We start from the raw sequence: 11,130 nt of genomic DNA, 5'->3' as shown, positions 1-11,130 counted from the left end.
TCACTAACCTCCTCCCCAATTAGATCCCAGTTATGTTGAAAGAAATAACTACTGAATCCGTCCAGACCAGGAGCTTTATCACCAGGAATTTCAAAGAGGGCAGTCCTAACTTCAGCTTTCTCAAAAGGCTGCAATCGAGTTTGGATATTAGCTTTAGAAAGTACATCTCCTTCATTCATGTCACTTCTTTGAACTTTCCTTCTTCTCTGGAATTTCCCTCCCAAAAGCTTATGATAATACTCAAGAAATGCATTTTGAATTCCCATTGGAGTATCATGCCATTTCCTTGCTCATCATGAATACCCAGGACAGAGTTCTGCACCCTACGTGGCCTAATCCTTCGGTGAAAAACCTGAGTATTCGCATCCCCAGATTGTATCCAAGTCAGCTTTGCCTTTAGCCGCAAAAACTCTAGATAAGCAGCTCTACGAATATTATATTCCTGCCTGCATCTCAGTTCTTCTGCAATAAGATGAGAATTATGAGGGTCATTATTAACCTGCTGTTGAACTTGATGCAATACTTGTTCAGAACAAAGGTAAGTGGTACCAATATCACAAACTATACAGGTATTCAAATTCTTCAAAGCAACTTTAACTCTCTTGAGCTTAGTCACTACTCTGAACATAGGAGTGCCCTGCACCAAATTACACCAAGCCTCCCGAACACACTAATGGTAACCTGAAAAACTTTGCCACATTTTGAAATAACGAAAAGGCTTCTTCCCTAACTCCATAGTCTTACTCAGGGAAACCACTGCTAGTGAATGATCAAAGATACCTTCTGGTAAAAAACACGCATTCGCGAGCGGAAACCTTTCAAACCAAGCTGAATTTGTAGAGTCCCAGAATTTACTTAGCTAGTTAGATAGTAGTAGTAGTAGTAATAGCTAGTATTAGTTATAGTATGTTCATTACTGTGGATTTTGGTTCAAGCCGGGATTTAGTTGGAAACTCCTAGCAATAGTTATGGATTTTATAAGTTTAACCTATAGTTTAAGAATATTAATTATAACATAAGTGTTGATTAATATTGCTGGTTATTAATATGATAATTATTATAACCTAAGGTTTAGATAGAGCTAATAAGAATATGACATTTATCATGAGCATGGATTATTCCTAAAGTTTAGATAGAGCCAATAGGAATATGACACTTGTCATATGTATGATTATTAATGAATTATTATTTTAATGATAAAATAAGGGAAATATAAGACTTAATCTTCACCAGAATTTGTTAGGAGCTTGACATTTGTCACAATTTTATTTATTTGTGATTTAGATAATTAAATAGATTTTTCGCAACTTTAGGGTACTGTAACTTCCGACCTATTTTTAACCAAGTTATGTTATGAATTTTGAAAAATAGTATTTCTAAAAAGTTGTAGATAATTTAATTATCTTTCTAACGGTATAAAGATATTATAAATCTGAGTCCTAAAGCTCCAGATATGTTGATTTTACTGTAGGTTAGTTTAGAGTTACGGGATTTAAAAAGTTAGAAGTTATGATTCTATTTTAAATTTAAATTTAAATTTGGATTATAATTAGACAATTTTTATTCCTAGAACTCTATAAATAGGACCTAGCACCAAGCTTTTTCATTCATTCTTCAAGCATTGATCAGAGCCTTCTAGATGTTAGTGAGACTATAGAGTGATAAACACTTGGGTTGGGTTTATAAGCTTTGTCATTCTAAGCTTATTAGACACTTGGGAAGTAAGGTTCATAAAGTATATTTCGGTTTCGAGGTGTAGTTCGGTCATAGCAATTTCAAAGGTATTCCTATTCTTAGTTCCTTTTCTGTATTGTTAGTTCTTATAGTTTTTCTCTACTCAATTCCTAACCCAATCTTCTCTATTCTTGGTTAGGCATCTAAGTTCTTCAAACTTGAGATTTCTTGTTGGTAAGTATCTTCTCGATGGTTTAGTGCATTCCTCTTCATCTCTTTCTTTTAGAAAACTCACCTCTCTATTAATGGTTTTTAGGAGTGTTCCAAAATCCCGCCTTTGTTCTCATCATCCTGGTATTTTGGTAAGGAAAATAGGATAGATCTTGTATGTTTGTATGATATGTTATGATATGTTTATGCTATAATATGTATATGTATAATATGTTTTGTAGTCCTTGGGCATATGGCTTGTTTAGATAACAAGCCCCAAGATTATGTTTTTAGTCGCTTGGGCATATGACTTGCTTAGATAGCAAGCCTCAAGATTAGTTTATCATATTCATGGTTTAGAGTTATGGTTTACCCTACCTCAGATATTAGACAGGGGACCTAGATGGGTTATCATATACTACCATGTGATCTAACCTACCTCAGATATTAGACAGGGGACCTAGATGGTTTATCGCATGCCATGTTAATGAGTTAATGTCCATTAATATTGTAGTCCTATATGATATACGTTTTTATAGTCATATGTTTTTAGTGTATGCTTATGATTTATTATGTATGTTTTAGATAGTATTATGTTTTATAGTATATGATGTAGTTTTATGCTTATGATATATGATGTATGTTTTTAGTAGGTTTTCCTTGCTGGGCATTAGGCTCATTCCTTTATTTTTATTGTAACGCCCTGGCTACCCTAGAACAGTTACGGTGAACGGTGGACCGGAAATTTGACTCGTTACCTGAGTCATTTGGTCAAAAACGTGCTCTAAGTATAATTAACAGGTTAAGGTATAAAACCAATAAAAAGAAAATGGAGATTTTATTACAAACTGCTCTGCAGAGCTAAACAAAACATTTCCAAGTGGTTCTCAGTACAAAATGATCACTAGTGTTTGAAATTTACAATCCCGCCGACCTAAGCGGCAAAAATAGGGTAACCCCCTAGTTCCCCTGAGAACTCCTTGGCCGTGGTGGTCAAGCGGCCGCATATGTACACACCACCACATCAGCTCTCCACTCAAGGCTAGGTGAGCTTTTCTTTCCCTTTACATGCACCACATAGCACCCATGAGCCAAAGCCCAGCAAGAAAACATAACACTTCTCATAAACATTATCAAATGATTATCATTACAATCATACTGAACATAAAGCTTTCAACAAGCGAATGAACAACACATGAATCTAGCGGGAGAGTGGCTGTTAGGTAAGCCACTAGCCTCCAAGCTCTCTTTTTAGCGGGAGAGTGGCTGCTAGGTAAGCCACTTGCCTCCAGGCTCTGTTTATTCATCGACCCTCAGGGTCGGTCAGGCATTAATGCTCCTTGAGTCATTCAATGCTAGAAGTTGATTAGATCTAATCTCCGTTGGCTTGCGTGAACCATGCTAAGTCCATCCTTGACTAATAAGTCAGCGCCAAGTGACCAGTGTCCAGTATCACCGCCGAACTTGACTAATAAGTCACAGCTTCACAGCTGACACTAACACCTTTGCCAATTCTGACTGACAAGTCAGTGCAACGTGACCAGTGCCCAGTACCACTGCCGAACCTGACTAATCAGTCACAGCTTCACAGTTGATACTAGCACCTTTGCCAAACCTGACTAATTAGTCAGTGCTATGCACAAGCGAACAACATATGCTAAGCATTCCATGTTCAATCCATGTCCATATTACACAATCAACATGCCTTACAAATATCCATGCACGTCACACTTGGGGTGCAGTTTTCTTACCTTTGATTCGAGCTAGAATGAACAAGAGAACGACCTTTGAGAACGGTTTAGCTTTTAGTCCTTTAGTGGTTACCTAATCACAACACATTTGGGATACCATTAATAATCAAGATAATCAAGGGTCTCAAACCATTATCTAACCTCCAAGAGATCAATCCAAACTAATCCAAGTAGCAAGGACACTCCCGAGGCCTAAAACTAGGTTTCCGGGGTCAAAACGAGCAAACGGGGCGAAAACAGGGCAAGGGCTGCGACCCTAGCACCTTGGGCCGCGGCCCCCAGGGTTCCCAGAGGCTAGGGCCATGGCGCCCTTCATCAAGGGCCGCGGCGCCCAGCGAGCACAAGCTCCCCACCTGCTTCTTCAAAGAAGGGCCGCGGCGCCTCAAGAACAGGGCTGCGGCGCTCCACCCTGGGCCATTCCCAACCGCGTTTCTAACACTTCAAAGCCTCCAAAATCATCCCTAAACATTCCCCAATCATCAAATCAAAGTTCCCAAGCTTTCCCATACATCAAAACCCTCAAAACCCAAGGCTCGAACGAACCGAAAACTCAACAATTCACAAAATCAATTCAAAGCTTAGAAACTCGGAAAAACTCAAAACTTAAACTTCGATTACCTTCAATTGGGTTGTTTTCCATCGAATCCTTCGGTTAAGAAGCTTCTAATCTTCCCTAGGATCTCTATGCCTCGATCCTCACTCGATTCCGACTCCTAGAACTCAAGATTTCGTCAAATATGCTCCAGGTGGCGAAAACGAACTAACGAAGGGAAACGAGAGGTTTTCTATCGTATGTTCTATCTGATAAGCTACTTCAACCTTAAGTAACCTCAAATAAAACCTAATGCTCGGGGTCCCGAAAACACCCCCGGGGACATTATAGTCAAAACCTCCAAAATTTCACCCTGATCTCAAATATTCCCAATTTATCATCAAATGAACATTTCTATTACCCCAAAATTGACCTCATTATGGTAAAACCGCTAATCCACTAAAAATAACCGTCTCATGACAAATAGCTCGAATATATCTCCATAATAATGGAATCTCATTCACAAATCAAGTTATGCACCCAAATACACAAATTACCCTCAACGGGCCAAATTATCATCACACCCCTGTAATAAGAGATATGGACTCACATGCATGCATTTCACATCATATCATAATATAATCAGCATATACATGCATTTATCAACTAATAACATATTTAAGCAAATATGGCCCTCCCGGCCTACTATTCATGCCGTTAAACTCATCGGAGAATTCGGGGCATTACATTTAGTGTGATGCAGGAAAATGAATATGGAAGGCAGAAGGATTCTTGGTAGCTTGGCTTGTGTGTTGAGGATGGATGGAATGTGTGGACTGCGTGTCGATCGAGGATGGAGTTATTTATTTATTTTTTAGTCTTTTAAATCATGTTTTTTTTTCCGCATTTAGTTTTGTAAACAATTTTCTTTAGTTTAAAATTATGTTTTATGTTTTAAACAATGGGTACCCATGCCATATTTTCTATTATTATGTATTTGATACAATATTTCAAGATTTAATATAGTTAGTTATATTATTTCTTATGTATCTTTCCCAAAATAGTAGTTATGTATAGTAGATCTAATGGTCCAAGGTCTTAGAAATAGTTGGGTCATTACAGAATTACCCAACACTCTATCAAGCTTAGCAACAATTCGGTCAGGTGGATATTGCTTGTTATTCCAGGTAAAGAAACAACCATGAAAAGGAATATCAAGCAAGTCACAATCAAGCAGACAGTTACAAAAAGCTTCAGAATAAAAAGACCTCACTCTTTCACCCATTCTTTCATCCTGCGTAATGGTGGCATTGAAGTCACCAAGCAAAATCCATGGCTCCCTGGTTTTTATATCTCTGAGTTGTTGCCATAAAATTCTCCTACGCTCCTCATCATTAAATGCATAAACAAAAGTACCAAAAAAAACCACTTGAACCATTTTGAGGTACCACCCAACAATGAATGCATTGACTTGTACAAACCCGAATATCCACTGTGAAAACATTGGGGTTCCAAGCCATTAATATTCTGCCATTATTAAACCACGCACTATTTGAAGTAAAACACCAATCTTTAAACATGTTGAGGAATAAGGCTCCCATCTTCTTAGCCTTAACCCTAGTCTCAAGGAGCCCAACCAAACTAATTTTTTTAGTCAAAATAATATTTTTGACTTCATGTTGTTTCTGAGTTTAGTTCAACCCCCTCACATTCCATGATAGGATCTTATCCATTCACTGTAGGAGGATCTCCCCCTCCTGCAGTGATATCCATTCCTTGTTCTGTGTCTTTTGTCACCGAATTTGTTTCAGCTAGGACCTGAAAAGTATTACATAGATTTTCAGATACGCACTCCCTGTGCCCATTACTATCATCACCCTTCCTTCCTTTCCCTTTGACAGTATAGAACCCATCAACGTCTAGACTGGGTTGTTTAGTAGTTACCTTCCCTTGATCTTTAGGTATCCAAACTTTTGACCCATTTTGCTTTTTGCACAAAGTAGTCTCATGTCCCAGTCCCTTGCAATGTGAACAAACAACCGATTTCCATTCATAATGCACCATCGCATCCATTTGGAAATCCTTCTCATTGATAAAACTTATAATGTAGGAAAAGATTGATCAATAGAAACCTCAATCATTATCCTCGCAAAGTTAAGCTTCTCCTTAGATTTTGTTACAGGATCTATCTTTAACGATTTCCCAATTTGAGACACAATCTTGAATAATGACTGTTCACCCCAATATTTCAGATCAAGATTTGTTACCTGTATCCAAATGGGCACTTGTTGCATATCTTCCTTCTTAAAATGATCCCATTATTCATAACAAAGTCTCTCTGTTCCACCGTATTAAATCTCACTATATAAACACCCTGCCCTAACCCAGCCACTTTGTCAATCCCCATATTCTTCCAGATACGTCGACAAAATCCTTCAAGAACAGGCAATGGAGGATTGGCTCCTAACACATAGCAAACTAAAGATGGACTCCAGTAATTCACCTCCTCAACTATATCTTCCATATCAATTTTAACAATTTCATTCATATGTGTTACCAAACCAGCCTCTCCTCCTAGACTTTTTGGAATATTCACCTTACTCAATTCAGGATTAGGAGGAGAAATAGGGTTATCCAGAGCCTTACCACTGCGCTGAGTCTCACTCTTTTCCAATAGATGACAAAATTGAACCCTAATCTAAGACCTACGATGCATTTCAGAAGGAGAAAGAACCTCTGTCACCTTCGCAATCTCACTCCCATCGTCATTCTGGATGGGTTCTTCATCCTCTGAGAACAACATCGGTTCCACTCCAATTAACTCCACCATCGATTTAACTTTCCTCGGTGCCTCTGAAGAAGAAGAGCCATGCTTAGGTCTACCATGCTTCTTTTTTATCTTAGATCCTCCTGCCATCGCACCAGAACTAAGCCGAGAGAGAAAGCGAATAAGAAGAAGAGATTTTTTTTAACTTGGATAAGGTAGTTTGTGATCTAAAAGATTATCATATTTTTTAGTTTTTGTATAATTTATCTTTTAATATGTTTCTATCATTCTTTTATATATAATATTGTTTTTTTTTAAATTTTATATAACAATCATAAAAACATAATAAAAATTATTAATAAATTTATAAATAAAACTAAGCACACGTGCATTGTACGTACTTGCACCTAGTATATATATAAACTGTATATTTAATAGTTTTTCTCAGTTTTAACGGTTTTTTTTTTGTAAACTTTAACGAGATACTTTAAATATTAAACAGAATATACTTTTGAAATCAATTAAAAATAAATATTTATTAATTATATTAATATAAATTCAAATATTATAAATTATTATTATAATAATATTTAATACAAGACTAAATATTTAATAATTATATTAATATAAATTTAAATGTTATAAAATATCATCATTATAATAATATATAACACAAGACTAGATATTTAATAATTATATTAATATAAATTCAAATGTTATAAAATATTATTATTATAATATATAATCATAATTTTATAAAATTTTGGTAGAATAAATTTTTAATAATTATATTAATATAAATTGAAATGTTATAAAATATTATTATTATAATATATAATCATAATTTTATAAAATTTTGGTAGAATAAATTTTTAGTAATTATATTAATATAAATTCTAATGTTATATAATATCATTATTGTATTATATATGTTGACATTGTTTTTCGTCAATTTAGAAAATGAAGAGCACTAAATACAAAATCAGGAAAATAAATAAAAGAGAGAGAGAGAAAGAAAGATGAAAAAAATGTTTGAAGGAGCTTTATCTCTTCTCTTCATGTAGAGTTGAAAATAAAGAAACTTGAGATGCTTTGAAATAGAGAACTAGTTTAAATCACTAGCCGAAATGAGCTTTATGCCTTGCCTTTTCAAATTATTGAAGAATACTCTATTTTTAAGGATTTACTGGGAGTGCTCTTAGATGTTTCTAGAGAGTATTCACAAAATGTTCTTATGAGGAAGGAAATAGTTTTTAGGACAAATATTTTGAACCTTCTTTATGCCTTGAGATCTTAATCTTCTATCTCTCATCCTAATTATGATAATTTACATATAACTTATGTAATATCTTCTCATCTTTTTCCTTCACATATGTAATATTATATATATTTTGTGTTTATTTTGATTGTAATCATCTCCATTGTAATATTCTCTAACATCAAATACTTATTGGACATGGAAATTGTTATAAAGTTTTCCAGTGTGCCCAAATTTTGTACAATTTCGGCACTGAGGCTTTCATTTAAGCCAACAATCTTTCTCCAAGTGATTTTTCCGCTTGCAAATATCACATGGAGAAAACTTGTGGTTATTTTCTTATAGTTTTTCTTGATAGTTCTTATTTATAAAATTTCCTTGTAATTTTCTCCCATTAGCTTTTGATTTTTGAGAGCGCGAATGAATTTTAGACTTAAAGTCATTTTCAGTCAAATTTTCATCATGTATTTCTTGCCTATTTTCATGTGCTTCAATAGAGCCTAATGATTCAATTTATGATAGAGTTTCTAAATCTTTTGTTTCTTCTATCACATAAATTATTGCATCATATTTTTTTTTACAAAAAATTAGTATTTTTTTCTACTATTTTCCCATTTTATTTACTATCTATTTTAATCTAAATTAGTACGCTTCTATAATTTAACCATGCGTACTTTTATAGTTCATTGGAACTCATCTTGTAACGTGTCTCGTGCTTCTTTTGCAGGCCATCTTGTGTTTTTCAAATTAACTCATTCACCTTTCTTGCAAAAGTAAGTTTCTCGTAGTCATAATTTCATGTTTACATTATTAAAGGTTATTATTTTTAGTTCTTATCGTTCTATTTATGTAACGCCCTGGATAACCAAGACCGTTACACTGTGTGTGTTCGAAATAGTGCAAGACTTGCTAATCAAGTCATTTAACTCAAAATGTGTATCTGATGACACATAAAGATTAGGTTAAAAAGAATTTTGATTATAAACGATTAAATTTTATTAAAACGGATGTTTATTACATGGGATCCCAAATCATGGTTTAAACAATGTAATTACAAATAAGTAACCAAGCCACTCTAATGGCAAAATATACGTTTTAGGTTCCCGTTCTTGTACAAATCCTCGACCGTGGTGGCCGAACAGCTGACAATGTACACCCTGCCCCCAGAGCTCTCCAACCCATGGCCAATTTGCCTTACATGCACCATGTAGCACCCGTGAGCCGAAGCCCAGCAAGAAAACATAATATCATAACATAACAGCATTAACAGCTAAATAGTTCACAAAGCATAATCTAACAACCACAAAGCATTACTCAGTTCCATCAAGCCATAAAATTCATTCAAGACAACACACTGGTCAATAACCAATAATCCAGCTCCAGATACTCATTAAGTCATAGACAATAATCCACAATAAACGCATATCAAGCAATAACTAGGGTTAATGCCCGCAGGCCGCACCCTCCGTTTAATTCACTGCCTTTGGCTCGCTTAGGCCAACTCCAGTGACATGCCCACTGACTTCGACCAGCTTAACCGAGCTCAGTGATCAATAAGCTGTCCTCAGATACCAGTGTCCGAGCTGTGCCATATGCGCAAGTGTGGATTTCGTCACCCTTAAGCCGTTACCACATGTCCCCGTGGCATAATACCATCTTATGACATTCATACGATTGTAGGGAACTCTTAGTCCCAATATATTCACATGGTTTATTACGACCACATAACAATACATTCAAATACGGAACACTTAGTCCCATCCTATCCACATATATAGGTGCAGTTTTCTTACCTTAATTCCATATGCTTCAATTAGAAAGGACGACCCCCGAGCACGATCCGTTTCCCGAGCCCTAGCTTATTACCTAGTCACAACCAAGATAATGGATGCCATTAATATTCAAATATAGGTTTTCGGGTACAAAACTAGTTTCCAGGAATCGAGTTCCACCAAACACGGTGATGAAATCGATCCCGAGTACTTTAGGTGTGGTTCCCATGCTCTAAAACCCCAAATGTTCAAGTATACATCTAAGGGTTGCGGCCCTTGAAGCCTAGCCGCGGCGCTGCGCCAAAACAGAACCTAAGCCCTTCCTGGGAGAAGACACGCGCCGCGGCCCTTGCCTTGGGCGCCGCGGCGTTCACCCTTGGCCGAGCCCTCCTGGCTCATCTTCATCCTAGGGCCGCAGCGCTCTAGAACAGAGCCGCGACCCTTCCCTTCGAGTCCAGAATTTCCACCATTTCCAACCTTACCCAAAATCATCCCAAAGCTCCCTATTTCAATATCAATCATTCCCAACATTTTTAAAACAACTTTAACATCTTAATTCAACAGGAAACCCAACCTAAAACTCATTGCAATCCATGTTTCAATCTCTAAAACTCAAGAACCTCAAACACTCAAACCAACCATTCAAACTCAGATTAAAACCACTAAACCATGAATTGAAACTTACCTCTTCTGCTGAACCACTTCACCAAGCCAAAACCAAGCTAATTCCCAAGCTTTCCTCCTTAATTCTGTCTTTAAACATCAAAACCATGTTTACCTCAAAACCCAACCAAAACCCAGAATTTATAATCACAGAAAGAAGATTCAATGCTTACCTTAGTGTTGATTCTATTCCTTGGATGATTCTTGAACTAGCCCCAAAGATCCAGCCTCAATTTCTAGAAATTCCCAGCTTGTTTCCCTTTAGATTTCAGTGTTCCTCTTGCCTTGTTTTTCCTTAAGAGATAGTAGAGTATAGAGCTGAGAAAGAGTCAGTTTATTTTCCTCTAAGGGTTTCCTTAAGTTTATCTTATCTGCTAAGTTAATTCCCAAGGCTCGGGGTGTCGGAACCGTCCCCGGGGCCAAAACAGTAAAATTCCCCAATATTCCCGCCTAGACTTTCTAACCTCAAATATATCTCCATATATTTATTTTCATAACCCAAT

The sequence above is a fragment of the Humulus lupulus genome, chromosome 3 (assembly GCF_963169125.1).
Source record: "Humulus lupulus chromosome 3, drHumLupu1.1, whole genome shotgun sequence".
NCBI lineage: Eukaryota > Viridiplantae > Streptophyta > Magnoliopsida > Rosales > Cannabaceae > Humulus > Humulus lupulus.
Note: the sequence above shows the minus strand (reverse complement) of the source record.